Below are 11,959 nucleotides of genomic sequence, written 5' to 3'. Positions count from 1 at the left end.
CCATGTGATGTGGTATCTTTTTGCCCATTGTTGGACAATATGGACTGTAAAGTGCATCCCCTAGTCTGAAGAAATGTAACTCGGAAGCCCAAATTGATACAGTAGCTTCTGTTTTAGTTAATAGTATTTGGAGAATTTGGATCTACCACTAGGTATGCAAAGCCCAGTCCAGTGTCGGTATCTATTCTTGCTAAGACTCATTTGTAGCCTACTGGAGCTAATGTAATGCAGTTGCCAGTTACATGCAGTAACCCCCTCCAGGGAATCTTCAGCCTGTGCCTCTCTTATCGACAGAAAGTTCTTACTGGCATTTTGTGTTTCAGAGAATACAAGAGGAATATGTTTAGATTCAGCCCGTAATTGCATGGTTGTAGTTCCCCCCATGCTCACTTGTTTCATGGATCCAGGTGGCCGTGTCAAGGGGCAGCACCAAATGGTTCACTTGATTGTTCCAGTCAGCTCCTGAACTTGGAAGGGAGCTCTTCTGATGGACATTGGCATGTCCTACTAGAAAGTACCCTTTAAATTCCCAGAGTGAGTTCCATAAGGCCATTCCCAATAGAAATATGCCCTTAATAGATCAGTTTTCCATTTCCCATCTACCTAACCTGGCCAGGCTATTGGCTTCTGTCTGAGTCTGTAAAAGCCCAAACTTAAAGTCTTTGGGCAAGTGTTCGTTTTTTTCCCATCACTGTTAGAAAAGCAGCACGAAATGCAGCCTATTGAACTGATCTATTCTGACTTTCTTCAATCAGAGTGTTTCCATCTGCTGGCCTTAATGTAGTAGTTTTGTAAACATGACATTATCTGTTCATCTTGCAATTGCTATCTGTAAACCAAGCAACTCTTTGTTGGTCACTCAGGGGGTTAGTGTTTGGGTACCATCCACATGGCAAAAGATTGTAGCAGCTTCTCAGGTGATTCCAAGGTCAGTCGTACAGGGAAGAGATGACCTGCTCATGGATATTGTGGGTGCCTCCTTACTTCCCCTTACTGCTCCTGTATAAACCATTTTCATTTTATATGAAAATTTTCTGGGCACTGCCTTCCTTATTAGAGCGTTTCTCTGACAACACCCATTACCTTATGGATATTGGGTATCTCAGGTGCTAGGATTATTTTATGTTCTTTAATCATGGAGGTGGCCACAATTAATGCCTAATAACAACCTAGCAATTGTCTCTCAAATGGTATGTACAGGATAGCAGCATCTGGAAGTGTTCTCATCTAAAATTCCAATGGTCACCATTGGGAGGCGCTCATAGGATTTTGCCCATAAGCTCCAGTCTGCCTGAGGTGAGTGGTAAATAATTCCAGAATCATATCTGAGTGGGGATGGTAAGGGCCCAAATATGCTGAGGGAGCTCCCACTTTACGTGATCTAGACACTCCTGTTTTCGTCCAAGTCCTCTCTCAGATACGGCTTTTGGGAAGTTGTTTATATGGGATCTAGCAATAAATTCTCAAATGTAGAATATGTGTTTTGCAAAATCCAGATACACCAACCAAAGGCCCAGCTTTGTGTCTGGCCCTGGGACTGGGCAGTGAAAGCAATTTGTTTGCAGCTGCTTATGGAATATCCCGGGTGGCTTTTGCCCAGCTTATTCCTAAAAATTTTGCCATTGGGTGGGCATTTGGATATTTGCTTCATTTGGTCACGTGAGTCACCATTGCATTCAATTCAGTCTTTCCTTGCTCTTCAGTTTCCCACATTACCATAATGTCAGCAATACAATGTTCACATGTATTCCCTCAGAGCCCGGTATCAAGTCCAAATCCCTTCTAACAAATTGCAACTATAAACTGGTGAGTGTAGGTCTCCAACTTTTCTGCTATCAGGGACGAGTTTCATGGAAGACAATTTTTCCATGGATGGGGATCAGGTATGGTTTGGGGGTGATTCAAGTGCATTACCTCTCCACTTCAGATTATCAGGGATTAGATAGTTATAAGGAGTGCACAACCGAGAGCCCTTGCGTGTGCAGGTTAGAGTAGGGGTCACACTCCTATTAGAATCTAATGCTGCTGCTGATCCAATAAGAGGTGTGGCTCAGGCAGAGATACAAGCAATGCAGAGCAGCTGTAAGCACAGATGAAGTTTCATTGGCTTGCCCACTGGCCGCTCACCTCCTGCTGTGCAGCCTGGTTCCCACCAGGCCACTTGCTGGGACCTTTCATGACCTGGGGGTTGAGACCACAGATTTAGATAATTCAGTAGCAGTAGAGTAAATGCAAATTGGGATTCTTCCCGTATGCAAGTGACCTACAATCGCCTCTTTTCCAAAACTGAGGTAAAGAAAGCATTAGCAAGAGCAAGCACTGAATACCAATCTCCTTTAGCTGATTGTACTTTTTGCATGGTTGAAACAATGCCCAGGACTGCTGGGGTGATGGGGGTGCAGCATTATTGAAACCTCCATAGTCTACTGTTAGTTTCTGTGAGCCAGGACTCTTGCACAGAAAATTTGTTGGGCCAGCATGTTATTAATTAAAATGGCAGTCTCTTTTTGCTTACAAGGTATTCTTTATTGTTTTAAGTTAATCACCTGTGTGGACTCAGGCAGTTCTGGTGGTTCCTGTTTAGCTTGTCCAATTAAGACTAGCCTGAGGGCAGATGTGGATTATTAGGTAGGGGAAGAAATTCATAGTCAAACATAATTTTTATTCCAGCAATACATTCAGGTAAAGGGGACCACCCTACATAATGTTTGTTCAAAAATTCCAATTTCCATTCAAACTTTCACCTAAATCCCATCAACTGTTGCATCACCGTATCCTCCCAATCTAACCTTAGCTCCCAGGGAGACTGCACCAGCAGTGCAGTAAGCTCCTGTTGAGGAATCTCAGAAAAGTCTCAGAAAAGTCTCTTCTCTCTCTGGCCATTTCATTCGCACATGTGCATGTGGCTTCAGGTCCCCAGATGGAGGTCGGGAAGTCTCTGAGATCTCTCATCTTTATTTGATTAATTTTCTTAACCATTGCCCCAGGTAATTCAAGATAGTATTCTCATTAAAATCTTTGGTTTTCAGCTTCTTAAATTTCTCCAAACTGGGGTAAATGGTGTGGACTTGTTTGAGTCCTTTTCATTTTAGGGGACCAGCAGGGCATCTCATTAGTTCACCAAACTTTGATAGGGCTGTCCCCACACCAGCAATGTCCACCATAGTCATCCTGTTTCAGTAACCCTCTAAATATTTTCACCCCGCTGAGTTCTTTGACTCTCCCTTCTATTTCTGCCCATCTTCATTTTAGTCACCTTAATGTCCTTGGTCACAGTAAGAGCCAGACAGGGACACTGAGACAGTAAATCTAATAAGGATTCTTTGACCATGTCTTAGTCTGTTCAGGCTGTTATAACAAAATATCATAAACTGGGCATCTTATGGACAACACAAATTTATTTCTTATAGTTCTAAAAGCAGGAAAATCCAAGGTCAAGGCATATTTGGTACCTACTAAGGGTCCACGTTTTGATTTACTGGTGGCACCTTCTCTCTCTATCCTTATGTGGGGGAAGGGACAAAGAGCTATCAGGCTGTCTTATAAAGGCACAAATTCTATTCATAAAGGCTCTGTCTTCATGATCTGATCACTTCCCAAAGGTGCCACCTCCTAATGCCATCACCTTAGTGATTAGAATTTCAACATAATTTTGGGTGAGAAGGGACAGAACGTTCAGACTGTAGTAGACTATTTTTTATTTTGAAGGAATCAGATTATATGGCATACCCATGCAAAAGGGGCCCTTTAATCACATCATTTACCATAATTTGGTAACAGGTATATTTGGTGGGTGAATATCCTAGGCACCATACTGCCAATGCCACATGGCTTGCCTACAAAGCGTGTCAGCTGCCTCATATGGCATTTATAGGAGAGTTGGGCAGGCCACCTCCTCAGAATAGACACACTTCACAGCAGTTGTTATCTGGTCCACTGGCTGGCTATTACCTGAGGAAAGCCTGTGTGTGTCTGTGTCATGTACAGCCATCTGTGATTGTTCAGTAGTGAGCTATAGGTCCTGAATCAAACCAAAACTGCTTTTCTCTGTAGCATCCAAAGCCAAAAACATGGCCCCCAGTTAACCACTTTCACAATCCATGTTAGTAAAAGTTCTCTGGGAAGCTGATGATACCAGTTCACACACTGAAACAACTCCTTTACAGGATGCCCCCTGGTTTTTACAGTTTCTTGGTTTTCTCCTCCCCACATACTAATTCCTTCCTTGGTCTTGAAGGTATTTTCTGTTGTTGCTACATCATTTTACCCCTGAGTGAATAACTTTGAGACTATTAGACAAAGCTCAAACTCAGTGAGATATGAGCTCAGGCTAGCATTAAGATCTGATCCAGCATTCCCTTTAACTTCATTTCAGCTATTGCAGATAACAGTAACGAAGGGGTAGAAAGCTTTATGGGTTTTCTTATTAGTTTGCATTTTCTTATGTGTTCAGGAAACAACTTTTCAGGAGTTGGATCCATCTCTAAATTCCACTGATAACGTTCACCTTTAGTAACTGAGCCCTGTGTGACTGCTTTTCCACACTATGGGTGACCACATGGTCACCCAGAAATCAAAGGTTCCTTAACCCTCACCCTTCCATTATTTTTCTTCTCAAACCACAGGTTTCTGTGAGTCAGGGATGTTCTAGCAAATCCTACACCTAACACCAACTACTCTTACAGCACTTCTGACACGGATTATGTGGGAATTTTCCTCACACACCAATCAATTCTCTCCAGACACCAACTGGAAATCCTAAAATTCAATTTATTTATTTCATTTATTTTTTTAGAGACAGAGTCTCACTTTATCGCCCTTGGTAGAGTGTTATGGTGTCACAGCTCACAGCAACCTCCAACTCCAACTCCTGGGCTTATGTGATTCTCTTGCCTCAGCCTCCTGAGTAGCTGGAACTACAAGCACCTGCCACAATGCCTGGCTATTTTTTTGCTGCAGTTTGGGCACAGCACCCTCGGTACCTGGGGCTGGCGCCCTACCCACTGAGCCACAGGCACCACCCCTAAAATTCAATTTAATTTTGATGCTATCTGCTTGGATTTAGTGCAGATCGCACAGGGAAAGGACTCGGTTTCACAAGACTTCTCCCTCTTCAGATGCCAATTGCAAGTAGGGGGTTCTCATGTAACCCACACTTTTGTCCAACTTGGCTACAAATGAATAATTCCTAAGACCTCCTCTTCAAGTTGGATAATTTGCTATGATAGGTCACAGGATTCAAGGAGGGATTTACTTCTGTTTGCCAGTTTAAAGGATATGTTAAAGAACACAAATGAACAGCCAGAAGAAGACATACATGGGATGGGGTACAGGAGCTTTCTTTGTGAAGTTGAGGTGCACCACCCTCTCAGCATATTGATGTATTCATCAACCAGGATTCTCCCCAAACCCCATGCTTTGGGGATTTTACTGGATGCTTTATCATATAGGCATGATAGATTAAGCCAATCTCCACCTCCTTTCCCCTTTCTGGAGGTTGGAGGTGTGAGTTTAAAGTTCCAAGCTTACGAATACAGTTTAGTCTTTTTGGTGATCAGCCCAAATCCAGGAGCTTACCTAGAGTCACCTCATTGGAACAAAAGATGTTTCCATTACCAAGAAAATTCCAAGGAATTTAGGAGCTTTGTGCCAGGAACTGGGCCAAAGACCAAATATTAGAACAAAAAGTGATTCTAGCACTGCTATTTTTTAGAGGGTTACAAGTAAAGGGTTAGGAGTTCTGTGTCAGAAACTGAGATTATTGTGCGTGTGTATAAATTTGTTTCCCCATAGGTTTGGTTTTTTAATTCTAAAAATACTAAAAAAAAAAAAAGTTAGAAAATTTCCCACCAAATTTCAAAGAAGAAAAGATGACTTAAAATAATACAAGTAGCTAAATTGTCCACTTACTTATAAAGGCAATAGGCCAACAATCCTGATGTACAAATAGAAACAAGTGAAAGAATATCCTTAAATTTTTCTTCAAAGATACTTGAGGACAAAGAGAACCCAACTAAAATATAAGTGGAGAAGCTTCAGGGAAAGGAACAAAACGATACCCAGTGCTAAGAGATAATGGAGTCATGTCTACAAAAGTCTCAAGGAAAGAAAGTAAGACTCAAAAGCAAACTGTCCTTTGATAGAACATCAAAGCCAGGGAACACTTTTGCACTGCTGGTGGGAATGCAAATTAATACATTCCTTTTGGAAAGAGATACGGAGAACACTTAGAGATCTAAAAATAGATCTGCCATTCAATCCTGTAATCCGTCTACTGGGCATATACCCAGAAGACCAAAAATCACATCATAACAAAGATATTTGTACCAGAATGTTTATTGCAGCCCAATTCATAATTGCTAAGTCATGGAAGAAGCCCAAGTGCCCATCGATCCACGAATGGATTAATAAATTGTGGTATATGTACACCATGGAATATTATGCAGCCTTAAAGAAAGATGGAGACTTTACCTCTTTCATGTTTACATGGATGGAGCTGGAACATATTCTTCTTAGTAAAGTATCTCAAGAATGGAAGAAAAAGTACCCAATGTACTACTATGAAACTAATTTAGGGTTTTCACATGAAAGCTATAACCCAGTTACAACCTAAGAATAGGGGGAAGGGGGAAAGGGAGGGGAGGGAGGGGGGAGGTGGGTAGAGGGAAGTGAATTGGTGGGATTACACCAATGGTGCATCTTACAAGGGTATATGTGAAACTTGGTAAATGGCCTGTGAAGCTAGTGAATGATGCCCCATGATTATCAATGCACACAGCTATGATTTAACTAAAAAAAAAAAAAAAAAAAAAAAAAAGCCTGGCACTCATAGGCAAGAAATATCTCAGGGATATGTGTGAGCCTTTTTTAAAAAACAACAACTTAATGATGGAATTAAGTCCACTAAAGAGTAAACAAATATCTCCTAAAAATCATAAATGGAAAGGATGATGTAAAAAGAATGGTGATGATATTTGAATGCATTTAAATACAGAATAAAGACTAATTGTAAGAAATGTGTTAATGGAAGAGAATGTAAACGTTATGAACATATTTAAAACAACAGCACAGGCTTGGCACCCATAGCTCAGTGAGTAAGGCACCAGCCACATACATCGATGCTCGCAGGTTTGAGCCGGGCCTTGGCCTGCTAAACAACAATGACAACTGTAACAAAAATAAAAATAGCTGGGCATTGTGGCGGGTGCCTGTAATCCCAGCTACTTGGGAGGCTAAGCCCAAGAGTTTGAAGTTGCTGTGAGCTGTGATGTCACACACTCTTCCAAGGCTGACATAGTGAGACTATGTCTCAAAAAAAAAAAAAATTAAAATTAAATAAAACAACAGCACAGCTGACAAAATCTTAAAGAAGGGGGGGGGGTGCAGTCAAAGAAACATTGGTTCAAATGTGGACTTCGGGGCCAGACCACCTCGGTTTGGTTGTCAGCTCTGCTGCTAACTAAATGTCTACTTTCAGTCAAGTCAGTCAAACCCTCTGTGCCTCAGTTTCCTTTTGTTTCTGGGATTAGATAAAATGTCTCCCAGAAAGATCATGGTTCTGATCTTCAAAATTGTGTCTATTTTTTACACATACTCTGACCTGCCTTCTCAACATTTCCACTTGGATACCAAGAAGTCGGGTAACACCCAGCATGTTCCATAGTAGCCTCTAGAATTCCCCCCTCTAATCTACTTGTCTACATATCTGTAAATACGTCTGTAGGCCAAATTCTGTGTAATTATGCTTTGTCCTTTAGTTTTCTCTAACATCCTGTATCTCATCCATCAGCAAATTCTGTCAGCTTGACTTTCTAAAATCTAAAATCCAGCTATTTGTCATCTCAGCTACTCAAACCCATGTCCCGGTCTATTGCCTCCCGCCTGTGAGTGGGAGCCCTCCCGCTGGAGCCCCTGCTCTCATACTTGCTTCCCTTATACTCCAATCTTGACGCATTAGCTGGAATTGCTGCAGGAAGACCCAAACACCATGTTTAAAAGAAGAAGAGCTTTATTTCAGCCAGCGGAGTGATGGCACAGAAGAATTGAAAATGGCCACGCTCCCCGACTGGCTCAGTCTTCTTTTAATCCCCACTCAAAAAGTTCTGGCCCACAGGTACCTTTCTTATTGCTCAGTTTGAATCGAGCTGGAGAAGCTGGCTCCAGCTTTTATAGAACCGCAGGCTTTTACAGAAGTGGAAGCAAGGAAGTTCTAGGTCCCAGGAAGTTAAGTTTCTATAAATTCCTAAGACCTGAGTCACCCTGGGGAGGTGTATCCTTGGGGTCTCCTTGACAAGACTTCTGTACTCTCAGACTTTACTTTTTCCAGGTAGCCTCTCTCAGAATGGCCACTAGAAAAATGTCAGTCAATTTCATTCTGTTGCACTAACTGGCTCTCATCTCGCCTGGAATAAAATCCAAAGTCAACACTGTGGCCACAATACCCTAGGGACATTTTCTGGCCACCTTCCCCAGCCTGCCCTGCTTACTTCTCTCCAGCCATGCTGGCCTTCTTGCCCATTCTGGAGCATGCTGAGGCTTTGACGCTAGCTGTTCCACCAGCCTGGGATGGTCTTCTTCCAGACGTCTCAATGGCATGGTGATCACACTTCGTTCAGATCCCTGCTCAGATAACACTTACGCAGAAGGGCCTTTCTTAACCACTGAACATTTAAAAGCACCCATTTTTCATTCTCTAGCTTACCCTGCCTTACTTTTGTTCATAAAATATATCACTACTTACTTTAGTTTGTACATATTATATGTAATATGTTTATGTTTATGTGTTTTCTAAACATATGTTATAATTATATGTTTGATATACATCAATAACATTTAAATGGCCTATATTAAATAACTTATCATCCGATGTGCACGTATACACAGGCATACTCATTGAATTAAGGGAAATCAAAGCTATTCATTGAATCTTCAAATAGCTATATAATAAAATGCATCAAGATAATGGCAACTGGAAAAGGTCAAAGGAACCTCCACAAATAATCTAGTTCATCCTCAGCTTTGAGGGTATAAAAAATGAGGTCCAGAGATAGTGACTAATTGACCAAAGGAGGCAGTGATGTGTATGGGAGAGACTTTGGGATCAAACCAAACTAGAGCTGACTGCTGGTTAGGTGTATGACCTTAGGAAAGTTATGTACCATCATTGACCATTTACTTTCTACTGTTGATTATTTAGATTAAACCTTGGACAACTGGCAATATACATAAAAGCAATAATGGATGTGTAAGAGGGTGCTGAAAGAGATTTTACTGCTGTCACAGAATTGGGACAGGAATCCGCCCAAGGAAACAAAAAGGCTTTAAGGTCCTCATTGTGAAGAGAGACAGCAATTGGTTTCCCCCCTCAGCCCCAGCCATTACTTAGAAGTAGCAGCAAAACCAGTACAGTCACCACCAGGCTGAATCATCCTTTATTTCTTAGACTGGCAGAGAGGAATCAGAAAAGAGGCCTTTAGGACACAGGCCTTGAGAATATTTAGCGTCATTCCACTCAGTGAAGGAGAAGTAGTTATCTTAACCAATTGATAAACCACCCCCTACAAAACCTAGGACATTGGGCTTGTCTGCAAGGAGAGGGGAACCAGCATCTGCTGGATGCTTGCTGAGCCACAGAATGTCAGGCCCATCCTATTGCCATGGTTGAGCGAAACAGATTAGGAGGCCTGTCTCATTTGGAGTCCTAATGCTTGCATGCAAAGCACTGGTGACTGTTGTTCTTCCAGAGACTGTAGGAGGTTTGAACCTTGTTGGTGCAGACTGCCTGCCACGGCTACTGGATCAGGGAAGGAAAGGACGCCTAGCCCTGCTCTCCATAGCACTTGGAAGACCTCAGTGATTCCCACAGATCCACATGAAGGAGAACGGAGTTACTGGAGATTAAAGGTTAACCAAATGGCCACCAGACAACACTAAATGGTGCTTACTAAGAGGAAAGAGAAAAAGGAAGGGTGCAGTTCTCTGAGATGGGCAGGAAGCAGTGAGCAGGATGCCATGTTAGAAAAACCGCAGACACAATCTATATTGAGAAAGCATGTCAGCAGAGACCACCCGCGTGGATGGAAGCAGACCAAATCAGAGAACACCAGAGATGCCTGGATACCACCGATGGGGTGGCTGCAGGCGAGGCTTCCTGCCTCCTCTTTTCTTTTCTCTTCCTTTCCTCCCTTTTCCCCTTCTATACTGTGCCTCCTCCTCTCTCCCTCCTCTTTCTCCTCTTCCTCCACTACTGCCATCATTCTCCTCTTCTTCATCCCCTTCTTCTCTTTAAAATGGATATATTAGAAAGAGAGAATGCCAAAGAACACTGTGGGAGAAGTTGAATACCGGTTTCTGCATGAATATGTCTTGGGGCTGAGGGGTTGGGGAACCAGAGTCAGCCTAGAGGAAGGCAGGCCGTAAGAGGGTAGAACAGACCCTCCTGACACCATAGCAATAGTCTCATGGTGAAGACCGACAGGCAAGACCCAGATAGTTTATGCTCCAGCTGTATGAACAGGTGCTCCTGCATTGGTGAAGCTGTTTACATCCGACAGAGAAACATGTAAACTTTAAAGAGCCTCTGATTTAAGGTTCTCCTTTTTTAAAAGTTAATATACTTTTATAAGACTTCATTCCCAGTAGCAAGTATTTAAAGCAACATTTTTTTTTAAAGAAAGTAAGAGCTGGATGTGGTGGTATGCCTGCAGTTCCAGCCAGCTGCTTGGGAGGCTGAGGAGGAAGGATCACTTAAACCCAGGCGTTCGAGTCCAACAACTAGATCTGGCAACACCTTGTTAAAAAAAAAAAAAGGGGAGGAAGAAGGAAAGAAATGAAGAAGGAAAGGAAGAAAGAAATGAAAGAAAAGAAAGAAAGAGAGAGAAAGAAAGAAAGGAAAAATTCTAATTAAAAATAATATCTGAGTAAACATGTTGGTAACTAAAATTATTTTGATAATATTTTCACCAAAATTATACATGATAGAGTATAGAGTTAGTCAGCTTAACTTTTTTAAAAGTAAGTTTTAAAAATTCTGCATACTGGAGTAGTGTACAGATATTTCTCTATGTATTTATACAACGAGTTAGGTAATCCCATAATCCACTGAGGGCAAAAGATGGGCAATATGTCAAGTTCCAGATGGGGTACGTAACCATTGCTCTATAGTCCAATCAGACAAAAGGCTTTAGAAAGTGTTTGGATCACAGTTCTAAAGTGTTAACTAAGTGCTATAGCATATAGAAATCAAAGAAAAAGATGATTTTCTAATTTGAATTATTTAGGTTGTTTGCATAAATAACAAAAAAATTCAAGAAAAGAAAAACCATAAACTTAGTTAAGATGCAGATTTCATTAGCTTCTCTTTAGCTCCTTTTCTTCATATCATACACATTTCCATATTTAACTAAGAAGAAAAAGTAAAATTTTCTTATGAGTTAGAGGGACCAAACAAACAAAACAAAGAAACAAACAATCCTAGGCATTGAACTCCTGAGTTAGGAGTCAGGAAGTTCACTTTATGGGACGAAGTTTCTCCCTCTTAGCCACAGAGAAAGGGAGTTGATGAATAATCAGTAGGACAGCAGTTTAATCAATCACTTATAGGACATCAGGCGTTATTACTTGCAAAGCCTAAGGATTTTTAAAGACCAGGACAAAACAGGGAAAGGCTTGAGCTCCCTAATGGAATCAGGAAATTTACAAGCTCAAGTAAAGGTGATTGTTTCCATATTTCTATCTCAGAAATAAAGAGGAGCTCATCCCACCAAAAGTGAGTCAGTGTCTGGTCACAAATTTTATTCAGGAAAAACAAAACAAAACTAGATAAAATCTTATGGGCATGTTTACACAACACGAATTTCTTAAAAGTACCGATTGTTACTCTACTGGATATTATATTCAAAAACATTTCAAGATAATCAGTGTCCCTATGCAGGAAACCCGTCTGATTTTAGGGAAGTAA

This window comes from Nycticebus coucang, chromosome 15, assembly GCF_027406575.1.
Source record: "Nycticebus coucang isolate mNycCou1 chromosome 15, mNycCou1.pri, whole genome shotgun sequence".
NCBI classification, from domain to species: Eukaryota; Metazoa; Chordata; class Mammalia; order Primates; family Lorisidae; genus Nycticebus; species Nycticebus coucang.
This window is presented reverse-complemented; position numbering follows the sequence as displayed.